Source organism: Taudactylus pleione, unplaced genomic scaffold (assembly GCF_031769625.1).
Source record: "Taudactylus pleione unplaced genomic scaffold, aTauple2 ptg000100l, whole genome shotgun sequence".
In the NCBI taxonomy this organism is placed as follows: Eukaryota; Metazoa; Chordata; class Amphibia; order Anura; family Myobatrachidae; genus Taudactylus; species Taudactylus pleione.
Genome location: NW_028284502.1, coordinates 6,478,602 through 6,501,280, shown reverse-complemented (window position 1 = coordinate 6,501,280; position 22,679 = coordinate 6,478,602). Strand labels below are relative to the sequence as shown.

The 22,679-nt window shown below is 30.4% G+C and overlaps 3 non-coding genes across 3 annotated transcripts; all 3 read right to left on the bottom strand.

Annotated features, from left to right (window-relative positions):
* Positions 1-9,281: 9,281 nt before the first annotated feature.
* On the bottom strand, positions 9,282-9,355 carry TRNAT-CGU (transfer RNA threonine (anticodon CGU)). Its single transcript has one exon. It is a non-coding gene; the product is annotated as a tRNA-Thr (tRNA).
* Positions 9,356-13,583: 4,228 nt separating this feature from the next.
* TRNAT-CGU (transfer RNA threonine (anticodon CGU)) lies at positions 13,584-13,657 on the bottom strand. Its single transcript has one exon. It is a non-coding gene; the product is annotated as a tRNA-Thr (tRNA).
* An 8,533-nt stretch (positions 13,658-22,190) lies between these two features.
* Positions 22,191-22,264, bottom strand: TRNAT-CGU (transfer RNA threonine (anticodon CGU)). The gene has a single exon. It is a non-coding gene; the product is annotated as a tRNA-Thr (tRNA).
* Positions 22,265-22,679: the final 415 nt, after the last annotated feature.

Here is a 22,679-nt window from a genome sequence, read left to right as displayed (position 1 = left end):
ATAGGACTGTTTTTCTTAAAATGGTTTGGCAAAGTCACTCTCTTATATTAATTTTTTCAAGCAGTTATTATAGCATTCTCTTTAAAAGCATCCTACAATGGATTAATGTTTGCTTTTTTATGATACACAAACAGAAAAAATAAACTTGTAATTCAAATGAAGATCTCTATCTTCTAAATATAGATCTAATGTTAGTTTTTTTTCTTGAAGCTTGTTCAAGAGACTTGAAGTTTTTTTTCTGGAAATACTTTCCTAACAGAAGTTTGCAAATGTTATGGAACTAAATATTGATTCATTTTTAAATAATTCTCCTAGCCTCTAGGACTAAAATGACTCTCCCAAATTATCTTGGTAAACATACTTTGCTTTAGATATTTTCACACTTCCTATGGACTTCTCCTTTTACTAAACTCCATTATTATTCTGGAGGTTGCTTAAACAGAATGCAAAGTATTTTCTAGAAAACTCTCATGTCTAACAGCATACATTTAATTCGAGTATATGGCTTATATCAAAACAGGAACATGTTTTGTTGTCTTCTAATATGGACTGCATCTAGAAATGAACTGTATTGCTGACCAAGTGAACTGGGGTGAAAGTTGCTCAAGGAATCACATGTCTTATTTCTTGTGCATTAACAATACACTACATGCTAAGATATGACAAGCAAATAAAAGGTACTGCTGAGATTTGAACTCAGGATCTCCTGTTTATGAGACAGGAACTTTAACCAACTAGGCCACAGCACCATATAAAAGCCCCTGTTTAATATTGAAAAACAATATATGGAAAGTATAATTTTTGGTAAAAATATTTGAAATGCTTTTTGAGACATGTATTTTATCAAAGTTTAAAACGGTTGGTAATTTTGAATGAATAAGTGACTAAATAAACATGTTTTTATTCTCTCCTTTCTTTTGTGAAATACAGGCCCTTATTTCTTACAATGTATTGCCAAGTGACTTTCTAGTATACTATTTTGTAGCAGTTATTATGGATTTCTCTTTAATGGAATCCTACATGAGAATTAGTGCCAGTATTTTCTGATGCTCACATAGTTAAAACATGAAGTAAAATTAAAATGTATATTAAAAAGATAGAACAGTTTTTAGCATTTTATCTTTAAGCTTTTACAAGAAAAGCAAAGCAGTTTTGGAAACACTTTGTTAACACAATTTTGGATGTTATGGAACTAAATATTGTTTAATTTTCAATTGTTCTCCCAGCTGTTATGATAAAAATTCCTTTCTCTATATTTATTTTAGAAAATGTACTTGTAACTGACATTTTATAAAATTCCCTGCATGATTCTCATTTGATTGCACACAATATTAATCATGGAGCTTGCTCAAGCATAATAAATGCTATTTTCTGGAAATTTCTGATGTTTACCTTAGCATCAGTTTATTTTAAAAAAAAATAGCTTATACTCAAGAATGGGAATATAGCATTATTTTGTGTTTTTCTGATATGGACTTTTTCTAGAAATGTAGTACAATGTTCATCAAGTAAGCCTGGGTGAAAGCTACTACAGTAGTCACGTCTCATATTGTAATGAATCAACAACAAACTACACACTTAGTAGATGAAAATGAATCAAACAAAGGCACTGCTGAGGCGCTTTAACCAACTAAGCCACAGCACCACATGGAAAGAATGTTTTTTACATGCTATTTTATGGAAATATCTGATGTTTACCTTAGCATCATTTTAATGCTAAAATATAGCTTATATTCAAGAAAGGAAATATTGCATTATTTTGTGTTTGTCAGATATAAACTTTATCTAGAAACATAGAACATTGTCCACCAAGTAAGCCAGAAAGAAGGCTGCTAAAGTTTTCACATCTCATATTGTCATGAATCAACAACAAACTACATAATAAGGTGATGAAAATTAACCAAACAAAAGTCACTGCCAAGATTCGAATGCAGGATCTCCTGTTTACTAGACAGGTGTCTTAACCGGCTAAGCCACAGCACCACCTGCCCAAAGTATCATATAATGAAAAATTGTATATCTCATGTATTTTTTATGGTAACTTTTTTTGAGATCCTTAAAAAGGCTGATGCTTAATCGATTCTTGAAAAGGTAAAACTAAAGAAAAAAAATACAGTATATGTTTTCTTCTCTACATTCATTTAAAAATTATAGAACTGTTTTTCTTAAAATGGTTTGGCAAAGTCACTCTCTTATATTAATTTTTTCTAGCAGTTATTATAGCATTCTCTTTAAAAGCATCCTACAATGGATTAATGTTTGCTTTTTTATGATACACAAACAGAAAAAATAAACTTGTAATTCAAATGAAGATCTCTATCTTCTAAATATAGATCTAATGTTAGTTTTTTTTCTTGAAGCTTGTTCAAGAGACTTGAAGCTTTTTTTTCTGGAAATACTTTCCTAACAGAAGTTTGCAAATGTTATGGAACTAAATATTGATTAATTTTTAAATAATTCTCCTAGCCTCTAGGACTAAAATGACTCTCCCAAATTATCTTGGTAAACATACTTTGCTTTAGATATTTTCACACTTCCTATGGACTTCTCCTTTTACTAAACTCCATTATTATTCTGGAGGTTGCTTAAACAGAATGCAAAGTATTTTCTAGAAAACTCTCATGTCTAACAGCATACATTTAATTCGAGTATATGGCTTATATCAAAACAGGAACATGTTTTGTTGTCTTCTAATATGGACTGCATCTAGAAATGAACTGTATTGCTGACCAAGTGAACTGGGGTGAAAGTTGCTCAAGGAATCACATGTCTTATTTCTTGTGCATTAACAATACACTACATGCTAAGATATGACAAGCAAATAAAAGGTACTGCTGAGATTTGAACTCAGGATCTCCTGTTTATGAGACAGGAACTTTAACCAACTAGGCCACAGCACCATATAAAAGCCCCTGTTTAATATTGAAAAACAATATATGGAAAGTATAATTTTTGGTAAAAATATTTGAAATGCTTTTTGAGACATGTATTTTATCAAAGTTTAAAACGGTTGGTAATTTTGAATGAATAAGTGACTAAATAAACATGTTTTTATTCTCTCCTTTCTTTTGTGAAATACAGGCCCTTATTTCTTACAATGTATTGCCAAGTGACTTTCTAGTATACTATTTTGTAGCAGTTATTATGGATTTCTCTTTAATGGAATCCTACATGAGAATTAGTGCCAGTATTTTCTGATGCTCACATAGTTAAAACATGAAGTAAAATTAAAATGTATCTTAAAAAGATAGAACAGTTTTTAGCATTTTATCTTTAAGCTTTTACAAGAAAAGCAAAGCAGTTTTGGAAACACTTTGTTAACACAATTTTGGATGTTATGGAACTAAATATTGTTTAATTTTCAATTGTTCTCCCAGCTGTTATGATAAAAATTACTTTCTCTATATTTATCTTAGAAAATGTACTTGTAACTGACATTTTATAAAATTCCCTGCATGATTCTCATTTGATTGCACACAATATTAATCATGGAGCTTGCTCAAGCATAATAAATGCTATTTTCTGGAAATTTCTGATGTTTACCTTAGCATCAGTTTATTTAAAAAAAAAATAGCTTATACTCAAGAATGGGAATATAGCATTATTTTGTGTTTTTCTGATATGGACTTTTTCTAGAAATGTAGTACATTGTTCATCAAGTAAGCCTGGGTGAAAGCTACTACAGTAGTCACGTCTCATATTGTAATGAATCAACAACAAACTACACACTTAGTAGATGAAAATGAATCAAACAAAGGCACTGCTGAGGCGCTTTAACCAACTAAGCCACAGCACCACATGGAAAGAATGTTTTTTACATGCTATTTTATGGAAATATCTGATGTTTACCTTAGCATCATTTTAATGCTAAAATATAGCTTATATTCAAGAAAGGAAATATTGCATTATTTTGTGTTTGTCAGATGTAGACTTTATCTAGAAACATAGAACATTGTCCACCAAGTAAGCCAGAAAGAAGACTGCTAAAGTTTTCACATCTCATATTGTCATGAATCAACAACAAACTACATAATAAGGTGATGAAAATTAACCAAACAAAAGTCAGTGCCAAGACTCAATTGCAGGATCTCCAGTTTACTAGCCAGGCGTGTTAACCAGCTAAGCCACAGCACCACCTGCTCCAAAGTGTCATATAATGAAAAATTATATTTCTCATGTATGTTTTATGGTAACATTTTTTGTGATCCTTAAAAAGGCCGATGCTTAATCGATTTTTTAAAAGGTAAAAATTAAGAAAAAAAATACAGTATGTTTTCTTCTCTACATTCATTTAAAATTATAGGACTGTTTTTCTTAAAATGGTTTGGCAAAGTCACTCTCTTATATTAATTTTTTCTAGCAGTTATTATAGCAGTCTCTTTAAAAGCATCCTACAATGGATTAATGTTTGCTTTTTTATGATACACAAACAGAAAAAATAAACTTGTAATTCAAATGAAGATCTCTATCTTCTAAATATAGATCTAATGTTAGCTTTTTTTCTTGAAGCTTGTTCAAGAGACTTGAAGCTTTTTTTTCTGGAAATACTTTCCTAACAGAAGTTTGCAAATGTTATGGAACTAAATATTGATTCATTTTTAAATAATTCTCCTAGCCTCTAGGACTAAAATTACTCTTTCCCAAATTATCTTGGTAAACATACTTTGCTTTAGATATTTTCACACTTCCTATGGACTTCTCCTTTTACTAAACTCCATTATTATTCTGGAGGTTGTTTAAACAGAATGCAAAGTATTTTCTAGAAAACTCTCATGTCTAACAGCATACATTTAATTCAATTATATGGCTTATATCAAAACAGGAACATGTTTTGTTGTCATCTAATATGGACTGCATCTAGAAATGAACTGTATTGCTGACCAAGTGAACTGGGGTGAAAGTTGCTCAAGGAATCACATGTCTTATTTCTTGAGCATCAACAATACACTACATGCTAAGATATGACAAGCAAATAAAAGCTACTGCTGAGATTTGAACTCATGATCTCCTGTTTACGAGACAGGCACTTTAACCAACTAGGCCACAGCACCATATAAAAGCCCCTGTTTAATATTGAAAAACAATATATGGAAAGTATAATTTTGGGTATAAATATTTGAAATGCTTTTTGAGACATGTATTTTATCAAAGTTTAAAATGGTTGGTAATTTTGAATGAATAAGTGACTAAATAAATATGTTTTTATTCTCTCCTTTCTTTTGTGAAATACAGGCCCTTATTTCTTACAATGTATTGCCAAGTGACTTTCTAGTATACTATTTTGTAGCAGTTATTATGGATTTCTCTTTAATGGAATCCTACATGAGAATTAGTGCCAGTATTTTCTGATGCTCACATAGTTAAAACATGAAGTAAAATTAAAATGTATCTTAAAAAGATAGAACAGTTTTTAGCATTTTATCTTTAAGCTTTTACAAGAAAAGCAAAGCAGTTTTGGAAACACTTTGTTAACACAATTTTGGATGTTATGGAACTAAATATTGTTTAATTTTCAATTGTTCTCGCAGCTGTTATGATAAAAATTACTTTCTCTCTATTTATCTTAGAAAATGTACTTGTAACTGACATTTTATAAAATTCCCTGCATGATTCTCCTTTGATTGCACACAATATTAATCATGGAGCTTGCTCAAGCATAATAAATGCTATTTTCTGGAAATTTCTGATGTTTACCTTAGCATTAGTTTTTTTTTTTTTTAAATAGCTTATACTCAAGAATGGGAATATAGCATTATTTTGTGTTTTTCTGATATGGACTTTTTCTAGAAATGTAGTACATTGTTCATCAAGTAAGCCTCGGTGAAAGCTACTACAGTAGTCACGTCTCATATTGTAATGAATGAACAACAAACTACACACTTAGTAGATGAAAATGAATCAAACTAAGGCACTGCTGAGGCGCTTTAACCAACTAAGCCACAGCACCACATGGAAAGAAGCATTTTTACATGCTATTTTATGGAAATATCTGATGTTTACCTTAGCATCATTTTAATGCTAAAATATAGCTTATAGTCAAGAAAGGAAATATTGCATTATTTTGTGTTTGTCAGATATAGACTTTATCTAGGAACATAGAACATTGTCCACCAAGTAAGCTAGAAAGAAGGCTGCTAAAGTTTTCACATCTCATATTGTCATGAATCAACAACAAACTACATAATAATGTGATGAAAATTAACCAAACAAAAGTCACTGCCAAGATTCGAATGCAGGATCTCCAGTTTACTAGACAGGTGTGTTAACTGGCTAAGCCACAGCACCACCTGCTCCAAAGTGTCATATAATGAAAAATTATATATCTCATTAATGTTTTATGGTAACTTTTTTGAGATCCTTAAGAAGGCCGATGCTTAATCGATTCTTGAAAAGGTAAAACTAAAGAAAAAAAATACAGTATATGTTTTCTTCTCTACATTCATTTAAAAATTATAGAACTGTTTTTCTTAAAATGGTTTGGCAAAGTCACTCTCTTATATTAATTTTTTGTAGCAGTTATTATAACATTCTCTTTAAAAGCATCCTACAATGGATTAATGTTTGCTTTTTTATGATACACAAACAGAAAAAATAAACTTGTAATTCAAATGAAGATCTCTATCTTCTAAATATAGATCTAATGTTAGTTTTTTTTCTTGAAGCTTGTTCAAGAGACTTGAAGCTTTTTTTTCTGGAAATACTTTCCTAACAGAAGTTTGCAAATGTTATGGAACTAAATATTGATTCATTTTTAAATAATTCTCCTAGCCTCTAGGACTAAAATGACTCTCCCAAATTATCTTGGTAAACATACTTTGCTTTAGATATTTTCACACTTCCTATGGACTTCTCCTTTTACTAAACTCCATTATTATTCTGGAGGTTGCTTAAACAGAATGCAAAGTATTTTCTAGAAAACTCTCATGTCTAACAGCATACATTTAATTCGAGTATATGGCTTATATCAAAACAGGAACATGTTTTGTTGTCTTCTAATATGGACTGCATCTAGAAATGAACTGTATTGCTGACCAAGTGAACTGGGGTGAAAGTTGCTCAAGGAATCACATGTCTTATTTCTTGTGCATTAACAATACACTACATGCTAAGATATGACAAGCAAATAAAAGGTACTGCTGAGATTTGAACTCAGGATCTCCTGTTTATGAGACAGGAACTTTAACCAACTAGGCCACAGCACCATATAAAAGCCCCTGTTTAATATTGAAAAACAATATATGGAAAGTATAATTTTTGGTAAAAATATTTGAAATGCTTTTTGAGACATGTATTTTATCAAAGTTTAAAACGGTTGGTAATTTTGAATGAATAAGTGACTAAATAAACATGTTTTTATTCTCTCCTTTCTTTTGTGAAATACAGGCCCTTATTTCTTACAATGTATTGCCAAGTGACTTTCTAGTATACTATTTTGTAGCAGTTATTATGGATTTCTCTTTAATGGAATCCTACATGAGAATTAGTGCCAGTATTTTCTGATGCTCACATAGTAAAAACATGAAGTAAAATTAAAATGTATCTTAAAATGATAGAACAGTTTTTAGCATTTTATCTTTAAGCTTTTACAAGAAAAGCAAAGCAGTTTTGGAAACACTTTGTTAACACAATTTTGGATGTTATGGAACTAAATATTGTTTAATTTTCAATTGTTCTCCCAGCTGTTATGATAAAAATTACTTTCTCTATATTTATCTTAGAAAATGTACTTGTAACTGACATTTTATAAAATTCCCTGCATGATTCTCATTTGATTGCACACAATATTAATCATGGAGCTTGCTCAAGCATAATAAATGCTATTTTCTGGAAATTTCTGATGTTTACCTTAGCATCAGTTTATTTAAAAAAAAAATAGCTTATACTCAAGAATGGGAATATAGCATTATTTTGTGTTTTTCTGATATGGACTTTTTCTAGAAATGTAGTACATTGTTCATCAAGTAAGCCTGGGTGAAAGCTACTACAGTAGTCACGTCTCATATTGTAATGAATCAACAACAAACTACACACTTAGTAGATGAAAATGAATCAAACAAAGGCACTGCTGAGGCGCTTTAACCAACTAAGCCACAGCACCACATGGAAAGAATGTTTTTTACATGCTATTTTATGGAAATATCTGATGTTTACCTTAGCATCATTTTAATGCTAAAATATAGCTTATATTCAAGAAAGGAAATATTGCATTATTTTGTGTTTGTCAGATGTAGACTTTATCTAGAAACATAGAACATTGTCCACCAAGTAAGCCAGAAAGAAGACTGCTAAAGTTTTCACATCTCATATTGTCATGAATCAACAACAAACTACATAATAAGGTGATGAAAATTAACCAAACAAAAGTCAGTGCCAAGACTCAATTGCAGGATCTCCAGTTTACTAGCCAGGCGTGTTAACCAGCTAAGCCACAGCACCACCTGCTCCAAAGTGTCATATAATGAAAAATTATATTTCTCATGTATGTTTTATGGTAACATTTTTTGTGATCCTTAAAAAGGCCGATGCTTAATCGATTTTTTAAAAGGTAAAAATTAAGAAAAAAAATACAGTATATGTTTTCTTCTCTACATTCATTTAAAATTATAGGACTGTTTTTCTTAAAATGGTTTGGCAAAGTCACTCTCTTATATTAATTTTTTCTAGCAGTTATTATAGCTGTCTCTTTAAAAGCATCCTACAATGGATTAATGTTTGCTTTTTTATGATACACAAACAGAAAAAATAAACTTGTAATTCAAATGAAGATCTCTATCTTCTAAATATAGATCTAATGTTAGCTTTTTTTCTTGAAGCTTGTTCAAGAGACTTGAAGCTTTTTTTTCAGGAAATACTTTCTTAACAGAAGTTTGCAAATGTTATGGAACTAAATATTGATTCATTTTTAAATAATTCTCCTAGCCTCTAGGACTAAAATTACTCTTTCCCAAATTATCTTGGTAAACATACTTTGCTTTAGATATTTTCACACTTCCTATGGACTTCTCCTTTTACTAAACTCCATTATTATTCTGGAGGTTGTTTAAACAGAATGCAAAGTATTTTCTAGAAAACTCTCATGTCTAACAGCATACATTTAATTCAACTATATGGCTTATATCAAAACAGGAACATGTTTTGTTGTCTTCTAATATGGACTGCATCTAGAAATGAACTGTATTGCTGACCAAGTGAACTGGGGTGAAAGTTGCTCAAGGAATCACATGTCTTATTTCTTGAGCATCAACAATACACTACATGCTAAGATATGACAAGCAAATAAAAGGTACTGCTGAGATTTGAACTCAGGATCTCCTGTTTACGAGACAGGCACTTTAACCAACTAGGCCACAGCACCATATAAAAGCCCCTGTTTAATATTGAAAAACAATATATGGAAAGTATAATTTTGGGTAAAAATATTTGAAATGCTTTTTGAGACATGTATTTTATCAAAGTTTAAAATGGTTGGTAATTTTGAATGAATAAGTGACTAAATAAATATGTTTTTATTCTCTCCTTTCTTTTGTGAAATACAGGCCCTTATTTCTTACAATGTATTGCCAAGTGACTTTCTAGTATACTATTTTGTAGCAGTTATTATGGATTTCTCTTTAATGGAATCCTACATGAGAATTAGTGCCAGTATTTTCTGATGCTCACATAGTTAAAACATGAAGTAAAATTAAAATGTATCTTAAAAAGATAGAACAGTTTTTAGCATTTTATCTTGAAGCTTTTACAAGAAAAGCAAAGCAGTTTTGGAAACACTTTGTTAACACAATTTTGGATGTTATGGATCTAAATATTGTTTAATTTTCAATTGTTCTCGCAGCTGTTATGATAAAAATTACTTTCTCTCTATTTATCTTAGAAAATGTACTTGTAGCTGACATTTTATAAAATTCCCTGCATGATTCTCCTTTGATTGCACACAATATTAATCATGGAGCTTGCTCAAGCATAATAAATGCTATTTTCTGGAAATTTCTGATGTTTACCTTAGCATTAGTTTATTTTTTTTAAAAATAGCTTATACTCAAGAATGGGAATATAGCATTATTTTGTGTTTTTCTGATATGGACTTTTTCTAGAAATGTAGTACATTGTTCATCAAGTAAGCCTGGGTGAAAGCTACTACAGTAGTCACGTCTCATATTGTAATGAATCAACAACAAACTACACACTTAGTAGATGAAAATGAATCAAACTAAGGCACTGCTGAGGCGCCTTAACCAACTAAGCCACAGCACCACATGGAAAGAAGCATTTTTACATGCTATTTTATGGAAATATCTGATGTTTACCTTAGCATCATTTTAATGCTAAAATATAGCTTATATTCAAGAAAGGAAATATTGCATTATTTTGTGTTTGTCAGATATAGACTTTATCTAGAAACATAGAACATTGTCCACCAAGTAAGCCAGAAAGAAGGCTGCTAAAGTTTTCACATCTCATATTGTCATGAATAAACAACAAACTACATAATAAGGAGATGAAAATTAACCAAACAAAAGTCACTGCCAAGATTCGAATGCAGGATCTCCTGTTTACTAGACAGGTGTGTTAACCGGCTAAGCCACAGCACCACCTGCCCAAAGTATCATATAATGAAAAATTGTATATCTCATGTATTTTTTATGGTAACTTTTTTTGAGATCCTTAAAAAGGCCGATGCTTAATCGATTCTTGAAAAGGTAAAACTAAAGAAAAAAAATACAGTATATGTTTTCTTCTCTACATTCATTTAAAAATTATAGAACTGTTTTTCTTAAAATGGTTTGGCAAAGTCACTCTCTTATATTAATTTTTTCTAGCAGTTATTATAGCATTCTCTTTAAAAGCATCCTACAATGGATTAATGTTTGCTTTTTTATGATACACAAACAGAAAAAATAAACTTGTAATTCAAATGAAGATCTCTATCTTCTAAATATAGATCTAATGTTAGTTTTTTTTCTTGAAGCTTGTTCAAGAGACTTGAAGCTTTTTTTTCTGGAAATACTTTCCTAACAGAAGTTTGCAAATGTTATGGAACTAAATATTGATTCATTTTTAAATAATTCTCCTAGCCTCTAGGACTAAAATGACTCTCCCAAATTATCTTGGTAAACATACTTTGCTTTAGATATTTTCACACTTCCTATGGACTTCTCCTTTTACTAAACTCCATTATTATTCTGGAGGTTGCTTAAACAGAATGCAAAGTATTTTCTAGAAAACTCTCATGTCTAACAGCATACATTTAATTCGAGTATATGGCTTATATCAAAACAGGAACATGTTTTGTTGTCTTCTAATATGGACTGCATCTAGAAATGAACTGTATTGCTGACCAAGTGAACTGGGGTGAAAGTTGCTCAAGGAATCACATGTCTTATTTCTTGTGCATTAACAATACACTACATGCTAAGATATGACAAGCAAATAAAAGGTACTGCTGAGATTTGAACTCAGGATCTCCTGTTTATGAGACAGGAACTTTAACCAACTAGGCCACAGCACCATATAAAAGCCCCTGTTTAATATTGAAAAACAATATATGGAAAGTATAATTTTTGGTAAAAATATTTGAAATGCTTTTTGAGACATGTATTTTATCAAAGTTTAAAACGGTTGGTAATTTTGAATGAATAAGTGACTAAATAAACATGTTTTTATTCTCTCCTTTCTTTTGTGAAATACAGGCCCTTATTTCTTACAATGTATTGCCAAGTGACTTTCTAGTATACTATTTTGTAGCAGTTATTATGGATTTCTCTTTAATGGAATCCTACATGAGAATTAGTGCCAGTATTTTCTGATGCTCACATAGTTAAAACATGAAGTAAAATTAAAATGTATCTTAAAAAGATAGAACAGTTTTTAGCATTTTATCTTTAAGCTTTTACAAGAAAAGCAAAGCAGTTTTGGAAACACTTTGTTAACACAATTTTGGATGTTATGGAACTAAATATTGTTTAATTTTCAATTGTTCTCCCAGCTGTTATGATAAAAATTACTTTCTCTATATTTATCTTAGAAAATGTACTTGTAACTGACATTTTATAAAATTCCCTGCATGATTCTCATTTGATTGCACACAATATTAATCATGGAGCTTGCTCAAGCATAATAAATGCTATTTTCTGGAAATTTCTGATGTTTACCTTAGCATCAGTTTATTTTAAAAAAAAATAGCTTATACTCAAGAATGGGAATATAGCATTATTTTGTGTTTTTCTGATATGGACTTTTTCTAGAAATGTAGTACATTGTTCATCAAGTAAGCCTGGGTGAAAGCTACTACAGTAGTCACGTCTCATATTGTAATGAATCAACAACAAACTACACACTTAGTAGATGAAAATGAATCAAACAAAGGCACTGCTGAGGCGCTTTAACCAACTAAGCCACAGCACCACATGGAAAGAATGTTTTTTACATGCTATTTTATGGAAATATCTGATGTTTACCTTAGCATCATTTTAATGCTAAAATATAGCTTATATTCAAGAAAGGAAATATTGCATTATTTTGTGTTTGTCAGATGTAGACTTTATCTAGAAACATAGAACATTGTCCACCAAGTAAGCCAGAAAGAAGACTGCTAAAGTTTTCACATCTCATATTGTCATGAATCAACAACAAACTACATAATAAGGTGATGAAAATTAACCAAACAAAAGTCAGTGCCAAGACTCAATTGCAGGATCTCCAGTTTACTAGCCAGGCGTGTTAACCAGCTAAGCCACAGCACCACCTGCTCCAAAGTGTCATATAATGAAAAATTATATTTCTCATGTATGTTTTATGGTAACATTTTTTGTGATCCTTAAAAAGGCCGATGCTTAATCGATTTTTTAAAAGGTAAAAATTAAGAAAAAAAATACAGTATGTTTTCTTCTCTACATTCATTTAAAATTATAGGACTGTTTTTCTTAAAATGGTTTGGCAAAGTCACTCTCTTATATTAATTTTTTCTAGCAGTTATTATAGCAGTCTCTTTAAAAGCATCCTACAATGGATTAATGTTTGCTTTTTTATGATACACAAACAGAAAAAATAAACTTGTAATTCAAATGAAGATCTCTATCTTCTAAATATAGATCTAATGTTAGCTTTTTTTCTTGAAGCTTGTTCAAGAGACTTGAAGCTTTTTTTTCTGGAAATACTTTCCTAACAGAAGTTTGCAAATGTTATGGAACTAAATATTGATTCATTTTTAAATAATTCTCCTAGCCTCTAGGACTAAAATTACTCTTTCCCAAATTATCTTGGTAAACATACTTTGCTTTAGATATTTTCACACTTCCTATGGACTTCTCCTTTTACTAAACTCCATTATTATTCTGGAGGTTGTTTAAACAGAATGCAAAGTATTTTCTAGAAAACTCTCATGTCTAACAGCATACATTTAATTCAATTATATGGCTTATATCAAAACAGGAACATGTTTTGTTGTCATCTAATATGGACTGCATCTAGAAATGAACTGTATTGCTGACCAAGTGAACTGGGGTGAAAGTTGCTCAAGGAATCACATGTCTTATTTCTTGAGCATCAACAATACACTACATGCTAAGATATGACAAGCAAATAAAAGGTACTGCTGAGATTTGAACTCATGATCTCCTGTTTACGAGACAGGCACTTTAACCAACTAGGCCACAGCACCATATAAAAGCCCCTGTTTAATATTGAAAAACAATATATGGAAAGTATAATTTTGGGTATAAATATTTGAAATGCTTTTTGAGACATGTATTTTATCAAAGTTTAAAATGGTTGGTAATTTTGAATGAATAAGTGACTAAATAAATATGTTTTTATTCTCTCCTTTCTTTTGTGAAATACAGGCCCTTATTTCTTACAATGTATTGCCAAGTGACTTTCTAGTATACTATTTTGTAGCAGTTATTATGGATTTCTCTTTAATGGAATCCTACATGAGAATTAGTGCCAGTATTTTCTGATGCTCACATAGTTAAAACATGAAGTAAAATTAAAATGTATCTTAAAAAGATAGAACAGTTTTTAGCATTTTATCTTTAAGCTTTTACAAGAAAAGCAAAGCAGTTTTGGAAACACTTTGTTAACACAATTTTGGATGTTATGGAACTAAATATTGTTTAATTTTCAATTGTTCTCCCAGCTGTTATGATAAAAATTACTTTCTCTCTATTTATCTTAGAAAATGTACTTGTAACTGACATTTTATAAAATTCCCTGCATGATTCTCCTTTGATTGCACACAATATTAATCATGGAGCTTGCTCAAGCATAATAAATGCTATTTTCTGGAAATTTCTGATGTTTACCTTAGCATTAGTTTTTTTTTTTTTAAAATAGCTTATGCTCAAGAATGGGAATATAGCATTATTTTGTGTTTTTCTGATATGGACTTTTTCTAGAAATGTAGTACATTGTTCATCAAGTAAGCCTCGGTGAAAGCTACTACAGTAGTCACGTCTCATATTGTAATGAATGAACAATAAACTACACACTTAGTAGATGAAAATGAATCAAACTAAGGCACTGCTGAGGCGCTTTAACCAACTAAGCCACAGCACCACATGGAAAGAAGCATTTTTACATGCTATTTTATGGAAATATCTGATGTTTACCTTAGCATCATTTTAATGCTAAAATATAGCTTATATTCAAGAAAGGAAATATTGCATTATTTTGTGTTTGTCAGATATAGACTTTATCTAGGAACATAGAACATTGTCCACCAAGTAAGCTAGAAAGAAGGCTGCTAAAGTTTTCACATCTCATATTGTCATGAATCAACAACAAACTACATAATAATGTGATGAAAATTAACCAAACAAAAGTCACTGCCAAGATTCGAATGCAGGATCTCCAGTTTACTAGACAGGTGTGTTAACTGGCTAAGCCACAGCACCACCTGCTCCAAAGTGTCATATAATGAAAAATTATATATCTCATGTATGTTTTATGGTAACTTTTTTGAGATCCTTAATAAGGCCGATGCTTAATCGATTCTTGAAAAGGTAAAACTAAAGAAAAAAAATACAGTATATGTTTTCTTCTCTACATTCATTTAAAAATTATAGAACTGTTTTTCTTAAAATGGTTTGGCAAAGTCACTCTCTTATATTAATTTTTTGTAGCAGTTATTATAACATTCTCTTTAAAAGCATCCTACAATCGATTAATGTTTGCTTTTTTATGATACACAAACAGAAAAAATAAACTTGTAATTCAAATGAAGATCTCTATCTTCTAAATATAGATCTAATGTTAGTTTTTTTTCTTGAAGCTTGTTCAAGAGACTTGAAGCTTTTTTTTCTGGAAATACTTTCCTAACAGAAGTTTGCAAATGTTATGGAACTAAATATTGATTCATTTTTAAATAATTCTCCTAGCCTCTAGGACTAAAATGACTCTCCCAAATTATCTTGGTAAACATACTTTGCTTTAGATATTTTCACACTTCCTATGGACTTCTCCTTTTACTAAACTCCATTATTATTCTGGAGGTTGCTTAAACAGAATGCAAAGTATTTTCTAGAAAACTCTCATGTCTAACAGCATACATTTAATTCGAGTATATGGCTTATATCAAAACAGGAACATGTTTTGTTGTCTTCTAATATGGACTGCATCTAGAAATGAACTGTATTGCTGACCAAGTGAACTGGGGTGAAAGTTGCTCAAGGAATCACATGTCTTATTTCTTGTGCATCAACAATACACTACATGCTAAGATATGACAAGCAAATAAAAGGTAATGCTGAGATTTGAACTCAGGATCTCCTGTTTATGAGACAGGAACTTTAACCAAATAGGCCACAGCACCATATAAAAGCCCCTGTTTAATATTGAAAAACAATATATGGAAAGTATAATTTTTGGTAAAAATATTTGAAATGCTTTTTGAGACATGTATTTTATCAAAGTTTAAAACGGTTGGTAATTTTGAATGAATAAGTGACTAAATAAACATGTTTTTATTCTCTCCTTTCTTTTGTGAAATACAGGCCCTCATTTCTTACAATGTATTGCCAAGTGACTTTCTAGTATACTATTTTGCAGCAGTTATTATGGATTTCTCTTTAATGGAATCCTACATGAGAATTAGTGCCAGTATTTTCTGATGCTCACATAGTTAAAACATGAAGTAAAATTAAAATGTATCTTAAAAAGATAGAACAGTTTTTAGCATTTTATCTTTAAGCTTTTACAAGAAAAGCAAAGCAGTTTTGGAAACACTTTGTTAACACAATTTTGGATGTTATGGAACTAAATATTGTTTAATTTTCAATTGTTCTCCCAGCTGTTATGATAAAAATTACTTTCTCTATATTTATCTTAGAAAATGTACTTGTAACTGACATTTTATAAAATTCCCTGCATGATTCTCATTTGATTGCACACAATATTAATCATGGAGCTTGCTCAAGCATAATAAATGCTATTTTCTGGAAATTTCTGATGTTTACCTTAGCATCAGTTTATTTTAAAAAAAAATAGCTTATACTCAAGAATGGGAATATAGCATTATTTTGTGTTTTTCTGATATGGACTTTTTCTAGAAATGTAGTACATTGTTCATCAAGTAAGCCTGGGTGAAAGCTACTACAGTAGTCACGTCTCATATTGTAATGAATCAACAACAAACTACACACTTAGTAGATGAAAATGAATCAAACAAAGGCACTGCTGAGGCGCTTTAACCAACTAAGCCACAGCACCACATGGAAAGAATGTTTTTTACATGCTATTTTATGGAAATATCTGATGTTTACCTTAGCATCATTTTAATGCTAAAATATAGCTTATATTCAAGAAAGGAAATATTGCATTATTTTGTGTTTGTCAGATGTAGACTTTATCTAGAAACATAGAACATTGTCCACCAAGTAAGCCAGAAAGAAGACTGCTAAAGTTTTCACATCTCATATTGTCATGAATCAACAACAAACTACATAATAAGGTGATGAAAATTAACCAAACAAAAGTCAGTGCCAAGACTCAATTGCAGGATCTCCAGTTTACTAGCCAGGCGTGTTAACCAGCTAAGCCACAGCACCACCTGCTCCAAAGTGTCATATAATGAAAAATTATATTTCTCATGTATGTTTTATGGTAACATTTTTTGTGATCCTTAAAAAGGCCGATGCTTAATCGATTTTTTAAAAGGTAAAAATTAAGAAAAAAAATACAGTATATGTTTTCTTCTCTACATTCATTTAAAATTATAGGACTGTTTTTCTTAAAATGGTTTGGCAAAGTCACTCTCTTATATTAATTTTTTCTAGCAGTTATTATAGCAGTCTCTTTAAAAGCATCCTACAATGGATTAATGTTTGCTTTTTTATGATACACAAACAGAAAAAATAAACTTGTAATTCAAATGAAGATCTCTATCTTCTAAATATAGATCTAATGTTAGCTTTTTTTCTTGAAGCTTGTTCAAGAGACTTGAAGCTTTTTTTTCTGGAAATACTTTCCTAACAGAAGTTTGCAAATGTTATGGAACTAAATATTGATTCATTTTTAAATAATTCTCCTAGCCTCTAGGACTAAAATTACTCTTTCCCAAATTATCTTGGTAAACATACTTTGCTTTAGATATTTTCACACTTCCTATGGACTTCTCCTTTTACTAAACTCCATTATTATTCTGGAGGTTGTTTAAACAGAATGCAAAGTATTTTCTAGAAAACTCTCATGTCTAACAGCATACATTTAATTCAATTATATGGCTTATATCAAAACAGGAACATGTTTTGTTGTCATCTAATATGGACTGCATCTAGAAATGAACTGTATTGCTGACCAAGTGAACTGGGGTGAAAGTTGCTCAAGGAATCACATGTCTTATTTCTTGAGCATCAACAATACACTACATGCTAAGATATGACAAGCAAATAAAAGGTACTGCTGAGATTTGAACTCATGATCTCCTGTTTATGAGACAGGCACTTTAACCAACTAGGCCACAGCACCATATAAAAGCCCCTGTTTAATATTGAAAAACAATATATGGAAAGTATAATTTTGGGTATAAATATTTGAAATGCTTTTTGAGACATGTATTTTATCAAAGTTTAAAATGGTTGGTAATTTTGAATGAATAAGTGACTAAATAAATATGTTTTTATTCTCTCCTTTCTTTTGTGAAATACAGGCCCTTATTTCTTACAATGTATTGCCAAGTGACTTTCTAGTATACTATATTGTAGCAGTTATTATGGATTTCTCTTTAATGGAATCCTACATGAGAATTAGTGCCAGTATTTTCTGATGCTCACATAGTTAAAACATGAAGTAAAATTAAAATGTATCTTAAAAAGATAGAACAGTTTTTAGCATTTTATCTTTAAGCTTTTACAAGAAAAGCAAAGCAGTTTTGGAAACACTTTGTTAACACAATTTTGGATGTTATGGAACTAAATATTGTTTAATTTTCAATTGTTCTCCCAGCTGTTATGATAAAAATTACTTTCTCTCTATTTATCTTAGAAAATGTACTTGTAACTGACATTTTATAAAATTCCCTGCATGATTCTCCTTTGATTGCACACAATATTAATCATGGAGCTTGCTCAAGCATAATAAATGCTATTTTCTGGAAATTTCTGATGTTTACCTTAGCATTAGTTTTTTTTTTTTAAAAATAGCTTATACTCAAGAACGGGAATATAGCATTATTTTGTGTTTTTCTGATATGGACTTTTTCTAGAAATGTAGTACATTGTTCATCAAGTAAGCCTCGGTGAAAGCTACTACAGTAGTCACGTCTCATATTGTAATGAATGAACAACAAACTACACACTTAGTAGATGAAAATGAATCAAACTAAGGCACTGCTGAGGCGCTTTAACCAACTAAGCCACAGCACCACATGGAAAGAAGCATTTTTACATGCTATTTTATGGAAATATCTGATGTTTACCTTAGCATCATTTTAATGCTAAAATATAGCTTATAGTCAAGAAAGGAAATATTGCATTATTTTGTGTTTGTCAGATATAGACTTTATCTAGGAACATAGAACATTGTCCACCAAGTAAGCTAGAAAGAAGGCTGCTAAAGTTTTCACATCTCATATTGTCATGAATCAACAACAAACTACATAATAATGTGATGAAAATTAACCAAACAAAAGTCACTGCCAAGATTCGAATGCAGGATCTCCAGTTTACTAGACAGGTGTGTTAACTGGCTAAGCCACAGCACCACCTGCTCCAAAGTGTCATATAATGAAAAATTATATATCTCATGTATGTTTTATGGTAACTTTTTTGAGATCCTTAATAAGGCCGATGCTTAATCGATTCTTGAAAAGGTAAAACTAAAGAAAAAAAATACAGTATATGTTTTCTTCTCTACATTCATTTAAAAATTATAGAACTGTTTTTCTTAAAATGGTTTGGCAAAGTCACTCTCTTATATTAATTTTTGTAGCAGTTATTATAGCATTCTCTTTAAAAGCATCCTACAATGGATTAATGTTTGCTTTTTTATGATACACAAACAGAAAAAATAAACTTGTAATTCAAATGAAGATCTCTATCTTCTAAATATAGATCTAATGTTAGTTTTTTTTCTTGAAGCTTGTTCAAGAGACTTGAAGCTTTTTTTTCTGGAAATACTTTCCTAACAGAAGTTTGCAAATGTTATGGAACTAAATATTGATTCATTTTTAAATAATTCTCATAGCCTCTAGGACTAAAATGACTCTCCCAAATTATCTTGGTAAACATACTTTGCTTTAGATATTTTCACACTTCCTATGGACTTCTCCTTTTACTAAACTCCATTATTATTCTGGAGGTTGCTTAAACAGAATGCAAAGTATTTTCTAGAAAACTCTCATGTCTAACAGCATACATTTAATTCGAGTATATGGCTTATATCAAAACAGGAACATGTTTTGTTGTCTTCTAATATGGACTGCATCTAGAAATGAACTGTATTGCTGACCAAGTCAACTGGGGTGAAAGTTGCTCAAGGAATCACATGTCTTATTTCTTGAGCATCAACAATACACTACATGCTAAGATATGACAAGCAAATAAAAGGTACTGCTGAGATTTGAACTCAGGATCTCCTGTTTATGAGACAGGAACTTTAACCAACTAGGCCACAGCACCATATAAAAGCCCCTGTTTTATATTGAAAAACAATATATGGAAAGTATAATTTTTAGTAAAAATATTTGAAATGCTTTTTGAGACATGTATTTTATCAAAGTTTAAAACGGTTGGTAATTTTGAATGAATAAGTGACTAAATAAATATGTTTTTATTCTCTCCTTTCTTTTGTGAAATACAGGCCGTTATTTCTTACAATGTATTGCCATGTGACTTTCTAGTATACTATTTTGTAGCAGTTATTATGGATTTCTCTTTAATGGAATCCTACATGAGAATTAGTGCCAGTATTTTCTGATGCTCACATATTTAAAACATGAAGTAAAACTAAAATGTATCTTAAAAAGATAGAACAGTTTTTAGCATTTTATCTTTAAGCTTTTACAAGAAAAGCAAAGCAGTTTTGGAAACACTTTGTTAACACAATTTTGGATGTTATGGAACTAAATATTGTTTAATTTTCAATTGTTCTCCCAGCTGTTATGATAAAAATTACTTTCTCTCTATTTATCTTATAAAATGTACTTGTAACTGACATTTTATAAAATTCCCTGCATGATTCTCATTTGATTGCACACAATATTATTCATGGAGCTTGCTCAAGCATAATAAATGCTATTTTCTGGAAATTTCAGATGTTTACCTTAGCATCAGTTTATTTAAAAAAAAAATAGCTTATACTCAAGAATGGGAATATAGCATTATTTTGTGTTTTTCTGATATGGACTTTTTCTAGAAATGTAGTACATTGTTCATCAAGTAAGCCTGGGTGAAAGCTACTACAGTAGTCACGTCTCATATTGTAATGAATCAACAACAAACTACACACTTAGTAGATGAAAATGAATCAAACAAAGGCACTGCTGAGGCGCTTTAACCAACTAAGCCATAGCACCACATGGAAAGAATGTTTTTTACATGCTATTTTATGGAAATATCTGATGTTTACGTTAGCATCATTTCAATGCTAAAATATAGCTTATATTCAAGAAAGGAAATATTGCATTATTTTGTGTTTGTCAGATGTAGACTTTATCTAGAAACATAGAACATTGTCCACCAAGTAAGCCAGAAAGAAGACTGCTAAAGTTTTCACATCTCATATTGTCATGAATCAACAACAAACTACATAATAAGGTGATGAAAATTAACCAAACAAAAGTCAGTGCCAAGATTCAATTGCAGGATCTCCAGTTTACTAGACAGGCGTGTTAACCAGCTAAGCCACAGCACCACATGCTCCAAAGTGTCATATAATGAAAAATTATATTTCTCATGTAAGTTTTATGGTAACATTTTTTGAGATCCTTAAAAAGGCCGATGCTTCATTGATTTTTTAAAAGGTAAAAATTAAGAAAAAAAATACAGTATATGTTTTCTTCTCTACATTCATTTAAAATTATAGGACTGTTTTTCTTAAAATGGTTTGGCAAAGTCACTCTCTTATATTAATTTTTTCTAGCAGTTATTATAGCATTCTCTTTAAAAGCATCCTACAATGGATTAATGTTTGCTTTTTTATGATACACAAACAGAAAAAATAAACTTGTAATTCAAATGAAGATCTCTATCTTCTAAATATAGATCTAATGTTAGCTTTTTTTCTTGAAGCTTGTTCAAGAGACTTGAAGCTTTTTTTTCTGGAAATACTTTCCTAACAGAAGTTTGCAAATGTTATGGAACTAAATATTGATTCATTTTTAAATAATTCTCCTAGCCTCTAGGACTAAAATTACTCTTTCCCAAATTATCTTGGTAAACATACTTTGCTTTTGATATTTTCACACTTCCTATGGACTTCTCCTTTTACTAAACTCCATTATTATTCTGGAGGTTTTTTAAACAGAATGCAAAGTATTTTCTAGAAAACTCTCATGTCTAACAGCATACATTTAATTCAACTATATGGCTTATATCAAAACAGGAACATGTTTTGTTGTCTTCTAATATGGACTGCATCTAGAAATGAACTGTATTGCTGACCAAGTGAACTGGGGTGAAAGTTGCTCAAGGAATCACATGTCTTATTTCTTGAGCATCAACAATACACTACATGCTAAGATATGACATGCAAATAAAAGGTACTGCTGAGATTTGAACTCAGGATCTCCTGTTTACGAGACAGGAACTTTAACCAAATAGGCCACAGCACCATATAAAAGCCCCTGTTTAATATTGAAAAACAATATATGGAAAGTATAATTTTGGGTAAAAATATTTGCAATGCTTTTTGAGACATGTATTTTATCAAAGTTTAAAACGGTTGGTAATTTTGAATGAATAAGTGACTAAATAAATATGTTTTTATTCTCTCCTTTCTTTTGTGAAATACAGGCCCTTATTTCTTACAATGTATTGCCAAGTGACTTTCTAGTATACTATTTTGTAGCAGTTATTATGGATTTGTCTTTAATGGAATCCTACATGAGAATTAGTGCCAGTATTTTCTGATGCTCACATAGTTAAAACATGAAGTAAAATTAAAATGTATCTTAAAAAGATAGAACAGTTTTTAGCATTTTATCTTTAAGCTTTTACAAGAAAAGCAAAGCAGTTTTGGAAACACTT